The sequence below is a fragment of the Athene cunicularia genome (genome assembly GCF_003259725.1).
Source record: "Athene cunicularia isolate RWA chromosome 3 unlocalized genomic scaffold, athCun1 chr3_part1, whole genome shotgun sequence".
NCBI lineage: Eukaryota > Metazoa > Chordata > Aves > Strigiformes > Strigidae > Athene > Athene cunicularia.
Genome location: NW_020799097.1, coordinates 62,805,189 through 62,818,179, shown reverse-complemented (window position 1 = coordinate 62,818,179; position 12,991 = coordinate 62,805,189).

The window sequence follows — 12,991 nt, the reverse complement described above, 5'->3', positions numbered from 1 at the left end:
CCCCCCCCGAAACAAAAACCACCACAACAAAACCCCTAACCTTTCAAGTTGATCTATAATTTGGTTTATACAAAAAATGAAAACTGTTCTTACATCACCATACTTATATTGCTTATGTATTTAAACACCATTCTTACATTACTGGTACATGGATGTTCACTCCTATGTGATCTTCACTGGTCAGTAAGGTACATGTTGTTACAGAACCATGGCCAATCCTTGTGCCCTTACTGTGGCTTGGGTGGCTTCTTTCACATTTGTTCTAGCAGTAGTTATATGTTGATACTTTAGAAGTTGCCATTCCCTTAGGTAAGGCAAGCCAGCTACCTAAGCAGGGTGATAAAGATCTCTGTAGCCAAAATAAACCAAAGAGTGAGCTAAAGCAAGGGTCTGGCTTGGCTGAATGGTAAGGGTTGAAAAAGTCCAGTGGAACCGACTGCACATATAAGAAAAAGAAAATACATAATGTGATACATGAAGTTACTGCAATTGCCAAGCAATAACACCAGAAAAATCTTATTGCTTCACAAACACAGACAATGCAAAGCCTGGCTTAGATCTGGCATGATTTACCCTTGGCTTCATCACCATCACTGGCTAGATATCAGTATTTGCTGCGTTCTGTGCTGTGCAAGCATAATATTCAAAAAGATTTATGCATATGTAAGGCACAGTCAAGTCAGTCTCACTGTGGAATACAGAAACAGCTGCACTTGCACACAGGCACCTTAAAGCTGATTTTACATTTGTATTTCTTACTATCTATTGTGATTTCTTTTATTGCTAAACAACAGCTTTTTCATTCACTGAAAAAGGATGATTTGCCAATTTTCCAAGAACAAATTTGTTCTTGCCTAACTTGTACTTCTTGTAATTGCCTTCTGGAGTTGTTTTTTTTTTTATGGTGTGGTTTGACAAAAAATAGCACTTCAATAAGTTGAACCCACTGACAGTAAAGGACCATTATGTAGAGGGTTTTCTGCTTCAGCCCCATCTCTTAAACTTATTTGATCTTACGTTCTTAAAACCATATTATATATTCATCAGCCTATAATACTATTGCAGGAAAGTTCATAAGAACTAAGAGACAAGGCCATTTTCATATATTTTCAGAATATGCATTTAGCTGCCATCTTAAGCAGTAACTATGGTGTCTCCTTTCTCTGGAACAGAAAAACCTGGGGATGAGCAACATTAGGACTGGACTAAATTATTCTGCAGCACTCCTTGTGTGTATTAACTAAAATATGGTCTTTTTTCATCCCTTATACAGAGCTGCATAATTTTAGATGTGTGTTTTGGACACATCTGACATACATCTGACTGGAAGGGTGCCTGATGTACTGTTATAGACATATAATCAAAAGCAGAAACTCCAGGCCACATATCTGTGGTGATTTTGACATAAGGGCCTTTTGCTCTTTAAATCCATGCATGGTTTTTGAATCAGAGTTTTCTTAAAAGTAGGTATATAAAAAAGATGAGTTTTACAACTCCATTTTAACACGCACCTAGTCAGTTTTAATGCATTTAATATGTAAAACATTCATTTTTCTGTCATTCTAACTTATTAACAGAAAGTGCTATTCTACATCAGGTCTCATGTTTCACAGAAACCTATGCGTACTCAACCAATAGCATTACATTTATGAGCTAAACTTAACAGCTCATTAAAAGACATTATTTGACATGTCCTATTATCCAGATATTTTTATAAATTTGTATATAATTTATAGATTTTATATAATTTTATATATGAGTATCAGTTATTTAAGTTTCTCTTGAGTTTTGTATCAGCTTTTCGACTGTTTTTCCCTGGCTTGATGCTAGTCTGACAGAATTATTATTGCTTGAATTAGTGTTTTCACTCTTTTAAATGCTGACTTAATTTTTTTTCGTGCCTTGTTGTGGTTCTGTAGCATTCTCAAACAAGTTCTAGATATTCTTTGCTGGTGTCTGCAAGGAGCACTTGCAGGCTGTGATCAGCCTTTTCTGATTAGTCTCTTCTCTATTTGGACACTAACAGAGGCTGCTGGAAATTCCATCAACAATAATCATAGAATCATAGAAACATAGAATGGTTTGGGTTGTAAGGGACCTTAAAGATGATCTAGTTCCACACCCCCTGCCATGGGCAGGGACACCTCCCACTAGCCCAGGCTGCTCAAAGCCCCGAACAACCTGGCCTGGAACACTGCCAGGGAGGGGGCAGCCACAGCTTCTCTGGGCAACCTGTGCCAGTGTCTCACCACCCTCACAGGGAAGAATTTCTTCTTTCTATCTAATCTAAGTCTACTGTCTTTCAGTTTAAAACCATTACCCCTCATCCTATCCATACACTCCCTGATGAAGAGTCCCTCCCCATCTTTCCTGTAGCCCCCTTTAAGTACTGGAAGGCCGCTATAAGGTCTCCCTGGACCCTTCTCCAGGCTGAACAACCTCAACTCTCAGCCTGTCCCTCACAGGCAAGATGCTCCAGCCCCCTGATCATCTTTGTGGCCTCCTCTGGAATCCCTCGAGCAGCTCCATGTTCTTCTTATGCAGAGGGTGCCAGAGCTTAAATAGTCTCAAACCTGATTTTCTCCTACATTAGGTGGTTGTTTATTCTCCCAGTTCCTACCTTTGCCTTCTTGGGTGGTATGGCTGGAGCACTCGCTGGTGAAGAATAAGGCAAAAACATTGGACATTTTCATTCCATCAACATTCTGAAGTTAGGGAAAAGGTTCAGGCTCCCTTCCTCACTAGTGAAAATAATGTTATTTTCCTTAACACTTCTTTTCTCTTTTTCCTCTACTGCTATCGATATCAGCTCCCATAAGCACAGAAATGAGTCACTGCCCCTGTCCCTACCTCTTTGTTCTAACACTGAAAATGAAGTTACTCTGGATATTCTAGGAACTAGGTATTGGTCCACACATCCAAACATTTAGTAAACACCTCAGGGAAAGAAACACAGCAGCTCTTGTTCTTGGAAATCAGAAGATACTATGAAAGTGGTATTTTTTTCAGTGTAACATGCAAATTTTTTTTGTCTCTGAGGTAAAACTAGACAGAAAAAAATGTATGTACTGCATAACTTTCTTGCTTACTGTCTCTCTTCAGACAGTTCCTGTGAACTGTTCATTTTAGGTAGACCCTTGCACCATGTCTACCAAACTGTCCCTTTTTGAAGGGGCTCAGATTCTGGAATGTCCTATTAAGCTCTGCGTACTGACTGTAAGAATATATGTGAATCACATACTATGATGAGAAGCTTAATAAAATGAATAATAAATAATAAATGAACTGGAATATTGGAGGAAGAGACTGTAGTTCATTTTGGTTGCAGTAATCATTTATTGAATCTGGAGAAGCCCAAAGTCTTCTAAAGAAATTTTTGCAATGATGACTTGATGTTCAGATTCATGCTACTCCCTTCTGTGTATAATAACTCAATTTTTTTAAAAAAGATTTTTGGTGAATGTAGCTTGCTTGTCTTTAATGCTCTACCTTGCATTTAACTAGTTATTCAATGAATACAATTCTGGCCTCTGAAATAAGTGGCCAAAGAACATGCAGTAAGGATTTTATCTTCATTGTAATTGAAAATGATAAGGGTACATTTCCAAAACTATTAAAAGGGCAGTATAAAAAAAAACTGCAAGTGTTGGTTTGCAGTGGAAATGCCAATAGGCTACACAATTACCAAGGGATTGATGTGCCACTATGTTTACAACATATACACCAAAGTATATTACAACAGTAATAATGGGGGGGGGGTCATGAAATCATGGAGTGACTGTAAAACTGGTTTATGAACTATAAATGCTGGGCTTTGTAAATAAAGTCATACTAATGAAGTGTCAAGAACTGACAGGATTATATTGTCAAATATGTGAAATCCTGATTAGTTTTGACACACCACCAGATTAAATGAATATATAATGGTGGAATATGTACTGGAAGGACTGCAGAAGTAAAGTTAAATGTCAGAGATACATGTAATTGTTGCCTTTCTTCCTGTTCTACGTGCTGTGAAATTTTGATCCCCTTTGGTCTTTGAATTCTTTACATGAGTATAAAGGCTGGATCATTTTTAAAGTCTGCAGAAATACATATATGCCAATTTTAAAATTTACAGGTTAATAATCTAATCAAACTGAGGCTTTAACAACAGAGCAAGTTTTGAAACAAGGCAAGATTGTTATTAATAATATACTTTGGCTAGTCACACTTATTTTTATCTCATACTCAATCACTCTTCAAACTCACAATGTTTCTGCTTTTATGAAATCATGCTTCACATTTTTGATATCACTGTTGATGTAATCATCTTGACATTAACTTTCATATGTAAGGCCCAAATATTGCTTGTTACTTGTTGAGATCCTACTTGGAGTAACATCTCTTATTAAATCAGCAAAATTGACACCAATCACAGATTGATGATTTTCTTATAAGATTTCAGGATGCCATGAAGAGACAGACACTTTCAGCAGGTATAAGAAAGATTAGATAAATTAATGCACAACAGGTCTGTAAACAATATCAGGAAGAGGCAAAGTTCTGCCCTCTGACATTCCTAATGCAACAACTGAGGGTAATGGTGGAGTAGAAGGGGAGTGGATGCCAAAGCAGCCAGGCTGAGGTGTTCTCCCAAAGCAGCCCCTCCTACTGCCATTAGAGTATTAGGATAGGTGGATCACTGATCTCACCCAGTAGGGCAATTGTTACGTTCTTTACCTAAACTCAAATAAGGATGTTTGAAATGGATAAAGGATGTTAAAATAAAACAATAGTAATTTTGGTAGCAGAGAAGATGAAGCAAAATTTCTTGCAGTAGACACTTGACTAGTATTATTATTACAAAGACAGATAAATAATATATAGGGTCAGAGTAATTAGAAATGCATAAATGCAAAGAAGAAGATACAATAGAATTGTGAGAAGAAAAAAGCAACTTGCCACATGGAATAGAGAGAGAAACATGAAATACAACCGTTGATAATTGTAACCAACTGTACAGTAGAAATTAATATAGACATGAACAAGGACAGTATGACTTCAGATTTCTGTGACTTAATTATAAATAAACAGATAATGTGAAACTGGTCTTATTAAAAATCTCTAGCTTGACTCCACATGCTAGGTACTGGGGTGAAAGGTGTAACAAAGTGTCTGAATCCAGTGCTTCAATAAATGGAAGCACTGAGGATCTTATTTTCCAATAACTTCAAGTAGTATTAACACTCAACATTCCTTCAAGCTAATCATACATGTAAAAATCAAACGATCTAGCACACTGAGTTACTTAATACTGCTTCATTTTATGTATCTGAATAACTCCACACAGTTTAATTCATTCAGTTGCATTTAAAGTTAGTAATATCCCACCTGTTAATTTTGCTTTAAGTATAGTTTTGGATACTTCAATAAGCAGAATGGCGAGGATTAGTGAAAGAGGTTTTGAAGAACAGTGATTATTTATGAACTTCAAGTTTGTTATAATGAAAGACTGAATGAACTAGATACAGATCCAAGTTCTGTTCTCAGTTATACTGCTGTAAATCCAGAACAATTCTACTGATGTCACTGGGTGAGACAGACAGAAAAGCATGTGTTTTGGTACAAAGAGCTAAAAGAAGACTTAGGTTGACACAGGATATAACTGGACAAAGTAACTGAATGTTTTTTCTCTAAAAAACAAGCAAATACTCTTCTCTCCTTCCAAGTTTGCTCTAATACAAAAACGCTAGTCAAATTACTTATCCAGCCAAATTTCCAAAGAAGAAAACATGTGTGCATGTCTCTACAGCCCATCTCCACCCTTTGGAAAGAAATCACATAGATTTGACATGCAAAGGATGAATGCAAATGCCAGCTCCCCCCCCCGAAATTTCATGGCACAAAGGGAAGCTGCGCAGTACCTAATGCATCTCTTCAATTCTATCAATCTTCCTGACAGCTGCGTGTGTCAGGTTAGCCTGCTTTGGGGTGAGAATTTAGACTACACATAATGTTAGTGAAGTTATCCTGGATTTATATTAAAAGCTTTCTAAACTTCAAGAAAACTATGAAGCCTGCTATGACAAGAACTTAGAAACTGTAGGTAGGGACATCAAAGAAGGTGTAGGACTTAGGGCAGATAATAAGGCTGAGTGCCAACTCTTTAGAAGCATTATTTAATAAAAGCAAGGGCATAGAGACTGTCAATAAGAGGAATTGTTCAGAGCTAAACAGAGAGAATGAAGTTTACATTTAAAGAAAGATAGGTGTTTGCTGAACATCACGATAAACATATTTTACTCTGGAGCACTCTCTATATCCATATTATCATAGCAGGTCACCATGCACTTAAGAAAAGTGGGCTGGACAAAGCAGTAAAACCATGGGTATTAAGGAATTCTTCAGTGAAAGTGGGAATAAACTGGGTTACCTATTAAAACACAAAAGTTTAAACATGTGGGTTCACAACTTATAGCAAATGGTATTTATCAGTCACAACTCTTCCAGTCACTTTTTGTCATCTTTTGGTCTATGAGTAACTTAATAAGAGAAGTAGATCAAAGCCCTCAAAAGCAGTAGTACTCTTTTCAAATGCCCTCATTAAAATGATTTCTTGCCAGATATTTTTCCCAGCAAAAACTATTTATACCATCATTATTGTGAACAGTTTGGACAGGTGAAAAAGACTTTCCAAAATTACAGGTCTGACCTGGACAGTGTGAGCTTCAAGGTTTTTTTAGGTGCCAGGGGCAAAATGCAAGCTATACCATTAAAAACTGGTTATGCCTGACTCACAGCTCATGCAGCCAAACTTGTGCATAGGAAAGATGCTTCACTCCTGAACATCACTGTCGTTCCCAAGTGTTTTGCCAGTTATGAGGCCTAGCATAAAGGACACAGCCAGCATAAAGATGAACCAATAACCAAACTGTATTTGATACAAAAGGGTCAGCACATGGGTGAGTGCTGGGGGTACAAACAAGACAGATTATACATAATCAACATCAACCCCACTGACCCCAACAACACCACCACATGACCAACAATGGGGGGAATAAATGGTGCAATGCAGTCTCTCATAGAAGGGACAGGAGACAACTGAGTCAACAAACCAAATACATAAGACCAAGGAAGCCACATACTGAATCTCTACACAGTCCACATTCACAAAAGCCAGACCTGACTGGAGCCCAGTCCCAGGGAGGCAGGAGGTCCTTCCCCAACAGGAAACTCTGCAAAGTGCATCCACCAGACAGACAGACACTACCCCTCCCTGCAAGTGGTCCCAGCTTTTATCCCTCAGTAGGACACCTGACCTTTGTTTACTTAATGCGGGACACCTGGGGCTCATTTACCCAATGGCTCTCCCTGCAAGGCAGCCGCACCCTGGAGGGAAGCCTAAAGGTAAACTCACCCCCGCTTTGTGAAGGGCTGTGGGAATCACCCATATGTCAACCTTAATTTGGGGCTTGGGGTTGACACCCCAGCATTTCACCAAGGCACTTTTGACTTCAGCCAGTAAAGGAATGTTTTCAAGCTCTGAGTGTCATTTGTTCACCACAGACTTGGCAGGAGCCAGGCTCACTGTGATGATGTCTGCAGAGCTAGAGAGAAGAGGACTAGTGTTACCCTTGTTTTAGTCTAGACTGATCTGGTAGATCTGCTTCAAGTTAACTCGAGAGGATTTTAATCTCACATACTTGTCAGTCTATTTCTTTCAAACTGATTTTTAGACAGTAAGCCTTGCTGTAGAGTTTTTAATTTGCATTAATTAACTGCATTAATAAGCAATGACTAATTCAGTTGTAACATCAGAGGCTTTCCAAAAGCTTTCCAAACACTTTTTGTTTAAGAATATTTGTGGGCTGTTTATAACTTCGTTGCTTATCTGTTACTATATTACACTAATAATGAGTTAACTTCTTGCTTATTTGACTATAATCAATAAATTGTGCTGAAGTCAAATCGCCTAAGGACTTATTTTTTCCCAAGCTTACAGAAGCCATCTCTTCTTGACCTGTTGTCAAGATAATGTGTTAAGTATGTTGTAATCTTAGATGTGAGAATCTACTGTTGTATTATCAAATTAGACACTAGGGACAGATCCAATAGTGAGTTGAAGAGCTAAATGGCATTTTAGTCATCTAAAGTCCTAGAATCATAGAATATCTTGAGTTGGAAGGGATCCATAACGATCATTGAGTCCAACTCCCTGCTTGTTGCAAGACCACATGACTAAGAGCATTGTCTAGAGGAGCAAGTCAGAAAAAATGCCTTAGCTCCTAAAGATTTCAGGTAAAAATCTCTGGTAGATAAAAATAAAACAGGCACCTCTCTGCCCAGGTTTCCTGAACAGTTCAGTTTGCTGCCTATGCTCAGAACATGCCTCAGTCTAGTACTGAATTCAGTTAAAAGCATGTGATGACTGTGATGGTCTTCCACATACTAGAGGAGGGATGAGAATCCCAGGACTCCTTCCTTGCCAGCTGTATGTTCAGACTGCAAGACTGGTGTCTGGCTTTGACACCATCCACTTTACTGCTAGATCCATTGTTTTCATGTTCTGACTGCACCAAAGTGTTGTTCAGAAGGAGTAGCAAGCTACCCCATAGCCTGAGCGTGAAGGTGTTCTCCTGGAAAGTAGAAGAATGAGTATCTGTAAGTAAGGACCACAAAGACTGAGATCCGGGCAGATTCTCATGGCTCTGATGCTTACTACACAGAAATTGGACTGCTCCTGTTTGCATCAGGAATTGGACTGCCATTGCAATATGACTGAGCATTTAAATTGGTGCCACTGAAACCTAATACTCAGAATATAGATAACCACTGGTGTAACAGATAGATTATATCTACAGATGTTTTTCTGTAATTTAAGAAATGCAAGTATATGACTCATATTTACTATTGAGAAAAAATATAATATTTGTCATATTCTGTGGTTCTCTGAGTTTGGCTAGTTTTAACTCCTGCAGACTTAAAAGCATAAAGAAGTTTCATGTATCCATCTAATGAAGACCACTGATTTATATGTTCAGAGACACATCTGTAGCTTCAGAGATCTCTTCCTCTATGAGTAAACCTGTCATTTTGTGGACAGATAGGCAGAACACCTCCTGGCAAGTATCTGCTACTCAGTCATCTTGTTTAGACTCCTAACTATTTAGACACCCTCTTGACAAAGGACTAGAAATTAAATGGGATGATGCTTCATCAGATAGCCACATCTTCTGGATTTTCACCTGGAAGTCTGTGATGATATAGATATCACCGGACTTTTCTGACTTTTCTTATTAAGTGGAGACACAACACTCAAAGACAAAACTGTCTTGAATCCTGATGCTAGGGAGCAATGACACAGTGACTTCTGTCTTTATATGAAGTGTTTGTTTCTGCAGAGGGGGTGAAGCCCCAGCTTAGCTGTCCCCAAACCACATGATGGAAAGGGGCAGAACTCTCAGCATTTACAGTATTCAAGAGGACTGAGCTTGACTCCAAAACACAACTTGACATCCCACTCTTCAATATGAAACACTTTTGCATCCATGGCCTTGCACTGCTGGTAGGAAAGCCCTGGCATTTTGATTTAGTTTAGAAGTTAGTTAAGGCCTAGTGCTTTGATAATTTGTCTTACATCACTGAAAAAGAGGTTCTTACTTTGGCTTATGATTTTACAGCTCACATGGGAACCTTTTAAAATGCAGACAAGAGGTTTTTTTTCTAGCTCTGATAACTAACTCTTAGTTGTGTTAATTCTATACCTGCAATAATATATAACAAAACACCTGAGCATTCCCCAGAAGGCTTGTTGTAGTTTTGAAACAGTGTCTCAGGTTAGATCTTTCTTTACACTGAGATTTTGTCACTGTTGTTAATAAAAGATGGTTAAGCAAGCAAACAAGCCTATAAAGCCGCAGCTCCAGATTGCCTTTTAGAGGATCCAGTCCTATATATTATTAACAAAACCTGAAATTTTTTGAAAAATAAGGTCTTTTAGCATGGTCTTAATTTTCATTAAAAGTAAAAATATTACAGCTAACATCATTGTGTTATACCATCAAAGCCTAAAAAAAGGCAAATCATCGTGTCAGTAAGTTGGCAGAATAGTAGAAAAAAAAGTAGTGAATATTTATGAATAACACTAAAAGCCTGACCTCAGTGAAACCAGTAAGAGTTTTACCATTCAATGTGACAAAGTTTCATTGAAACAGAATATTTTGTTGCTACTTATGTGCTATTTATTATTTATTTATAATGTAGTGTTATTCAGAGACTTGGTAGTTTATTCATGGAAGAGTTGTGAGTCCCAAAACTAATTCAAAGGTTTACACAAATGAGCATTCATTGCATTTTGTCTTGTTATTCATTATTTATTAAGGTTTTGTTGTAGTAATGTCATATATCAACTCAGAGGACAAAAACAATAACGTGACTCAGTGAGTGATACCATATTTCATGTAAGTGAGCACAGAAAAAGCTATCCAAAAGCTGAAATTTGTTTGCATAAATTATTTGGTGAATAATTATGACTAACAAGAACATTAAAATAAAATCTGAATCATTGCAGAAGATGGCAAAGAAAAAAGCAGCCAAGACAAGATAAATTAGTCCATGCAGAGCGCTGTAGTGCCACAGCTGAGCTGCCACTGGTCTTCAAGCTACATCACATCAAGCTAGCTTAGGTTCTTTTCCAAGTTGCTGCTGTCTTGTCTAAATAAACCATTAACAATAAATGATTCAAACAATTCTAAATCTCAGAATACATCAGTTCAATGATAGATACTGACTCCAGCAGTTTCAAAATGTCTGTCACTCCGTACCATGCACTTTGAACTCATTCTTTAATTAACACCATCATAGTAATAACATAGACAAACAATTTTTTTAAAAAAATGTTTGAAACCATAGAAAAAGAACAACTAAACAAGAATGTTGAGTTGTGTTTTCTCTGTGGTACTATTGTTTGAAAGATCAGGTTTAATTTGCTGCTAGCAATTTCTCCATTTGTCTTTTCTCATTCTGCCCAGGTTTCCCTATGGTTGAAGGGCAGTAGTATAAACCGGCTTCAGAAGCAAGTACCACAGTTTTGAGCTGTGTGATGTCCTACTGGGTTTTCTACGTGAAATTGCTGTTCAACCAAATAAATCAAATACAGTCTAATAAATCCAAATACATTTGAAATATTCAGCCTGATTTCCATATTATTGGAGAGAAACACTGCCATTTGCTGCTTCTGACTGAATTTAAAAGAGGAAGCAACATCTGCAGAAAATGAAGGCTCTTGCTGGGTGCTACAGAGAGCACACACCCCACACCCCCAACCCCCCCAATTTCTGCCACTGGATAGCACCAGATGTTTAACAGAAAGCAAATGCAGAAAATAGAAATCTTTATATTAATGCTTAGAACCATGTGAAGTAGAGATAGAAAATAAACTGTGGATGATGTTTCCTTAAATGGAACATGAAGCCAGAACATACTAACCTTTTTCTCTTATATTACTTAACTTTTCCCTTCATGGAACATAACATAAACTTAACACAGCCTTAGGTCAGGATAAAAATATTAAAGACTACATCGTCTGTTGGGTGTCTGCTTCCACTTGAGAGGGCCTCTTTGCCAGGAACAAATGCTGACAATTTGATCTGGTTTGGGATCTACTCAAGACTGCTTGCCCAGCTTCTGCTCTGAACTGTAACATTATGGGTGACCAATTTATACTAAAAAAGCGGTGATTTACGTTTGAACTATAGTTTTTAGTTGTGATTTTTTTTTTCTTTTTTTCTTTTTTTTTTTTTACTATAAAATCTTAGTAGCTTTTGCTAAACAGGGTTTTCAATGAGAAAGTTTTGTGTATTCCTGAAAAAAAATAAGGCCTTTTACTTAAATTACCATAAATGGTGCAATGTTTTACTTATTCCATTTGGGATTTCGTTGATGCTGGGTGAACTTGCTGATCTACTAAAAAACATATTGTAAAAACTCAGCAAGTAGCTGCCTTTGCTCCCTTATAAAGAGATTATAAAAGTTTTTATCTCACAGGGGCTTCATAAAAATCAACACATCAAAGAATAGGGGTAATGTAAATTACAGTAGAGAGAAGATAGACAACAGCTTGGACAAAAAGTAGAGGAGAAAAAAGCTATTTCTGTAATAGTGCCAAAGGTCCTCAGTAAATTGCGTTCAGAAGTAGGTTGAACTTAATTCCCTTGTTTTAAAAGCCTCACTGAGGATTTATGTAGCTTGCAGTGCTTGTTGTCAGTAGTTTCAAGTGGCCATGTCCACCCAAACTGCAAGAAGGTTTCAGTCATGCAAACACCTTTTTTATTTTCACAATCTAAAACATAGTCCGTACCTCCATATACATATTATTTTAAAAGGACAGAAAGGTTCATATATACTTCAGGATTTTGTAAAAGTAAACTTTTGAAAAACCTGAAATCGTTATAAAATGTTTCCAAGATTTGTGCTTGTTTTTTCAAGCACCAGCAAGAGGCTGTATACATTATAGGAATACATTTATATAACGCAATAAAATGGGGGGAAAAACCTTAATCCAAATGCCTTGAAAATGACACATTTTTCTATGACAAGTTTGTTCAGCTGCTATCAATAAGGTCATTATTTAACTATTTTCTAGATGGAGACAGTTTATCTTATAAAAAGGTTTTATTTTGTTTTTTAAAGGACATAGTTCAACTTTGGCTTGGCTTTTGCAGTGGAGTACAGCAAATCCTTTTTCTACAAACAAAATGTTCTAATTTACTGCCCTCGATAAGATCCCCAGGCTTGCTTAAATTGTTCAAAGTGTTAGAGGTGTAAACTATGCCAAAAACTATACTAGAATAAATATTGCATATATTTTCAATTTGCGGTGAATGTAATGCAAAACAATTTTGGTTGTTAGGCACATTGCAAGCAGGCTTTGTGCAGGCTTCCCACACACATTGCTACCAAAGCACTTCAGTCCTGACAGTTAACACCGTATGATATTCCACTCTTGAAT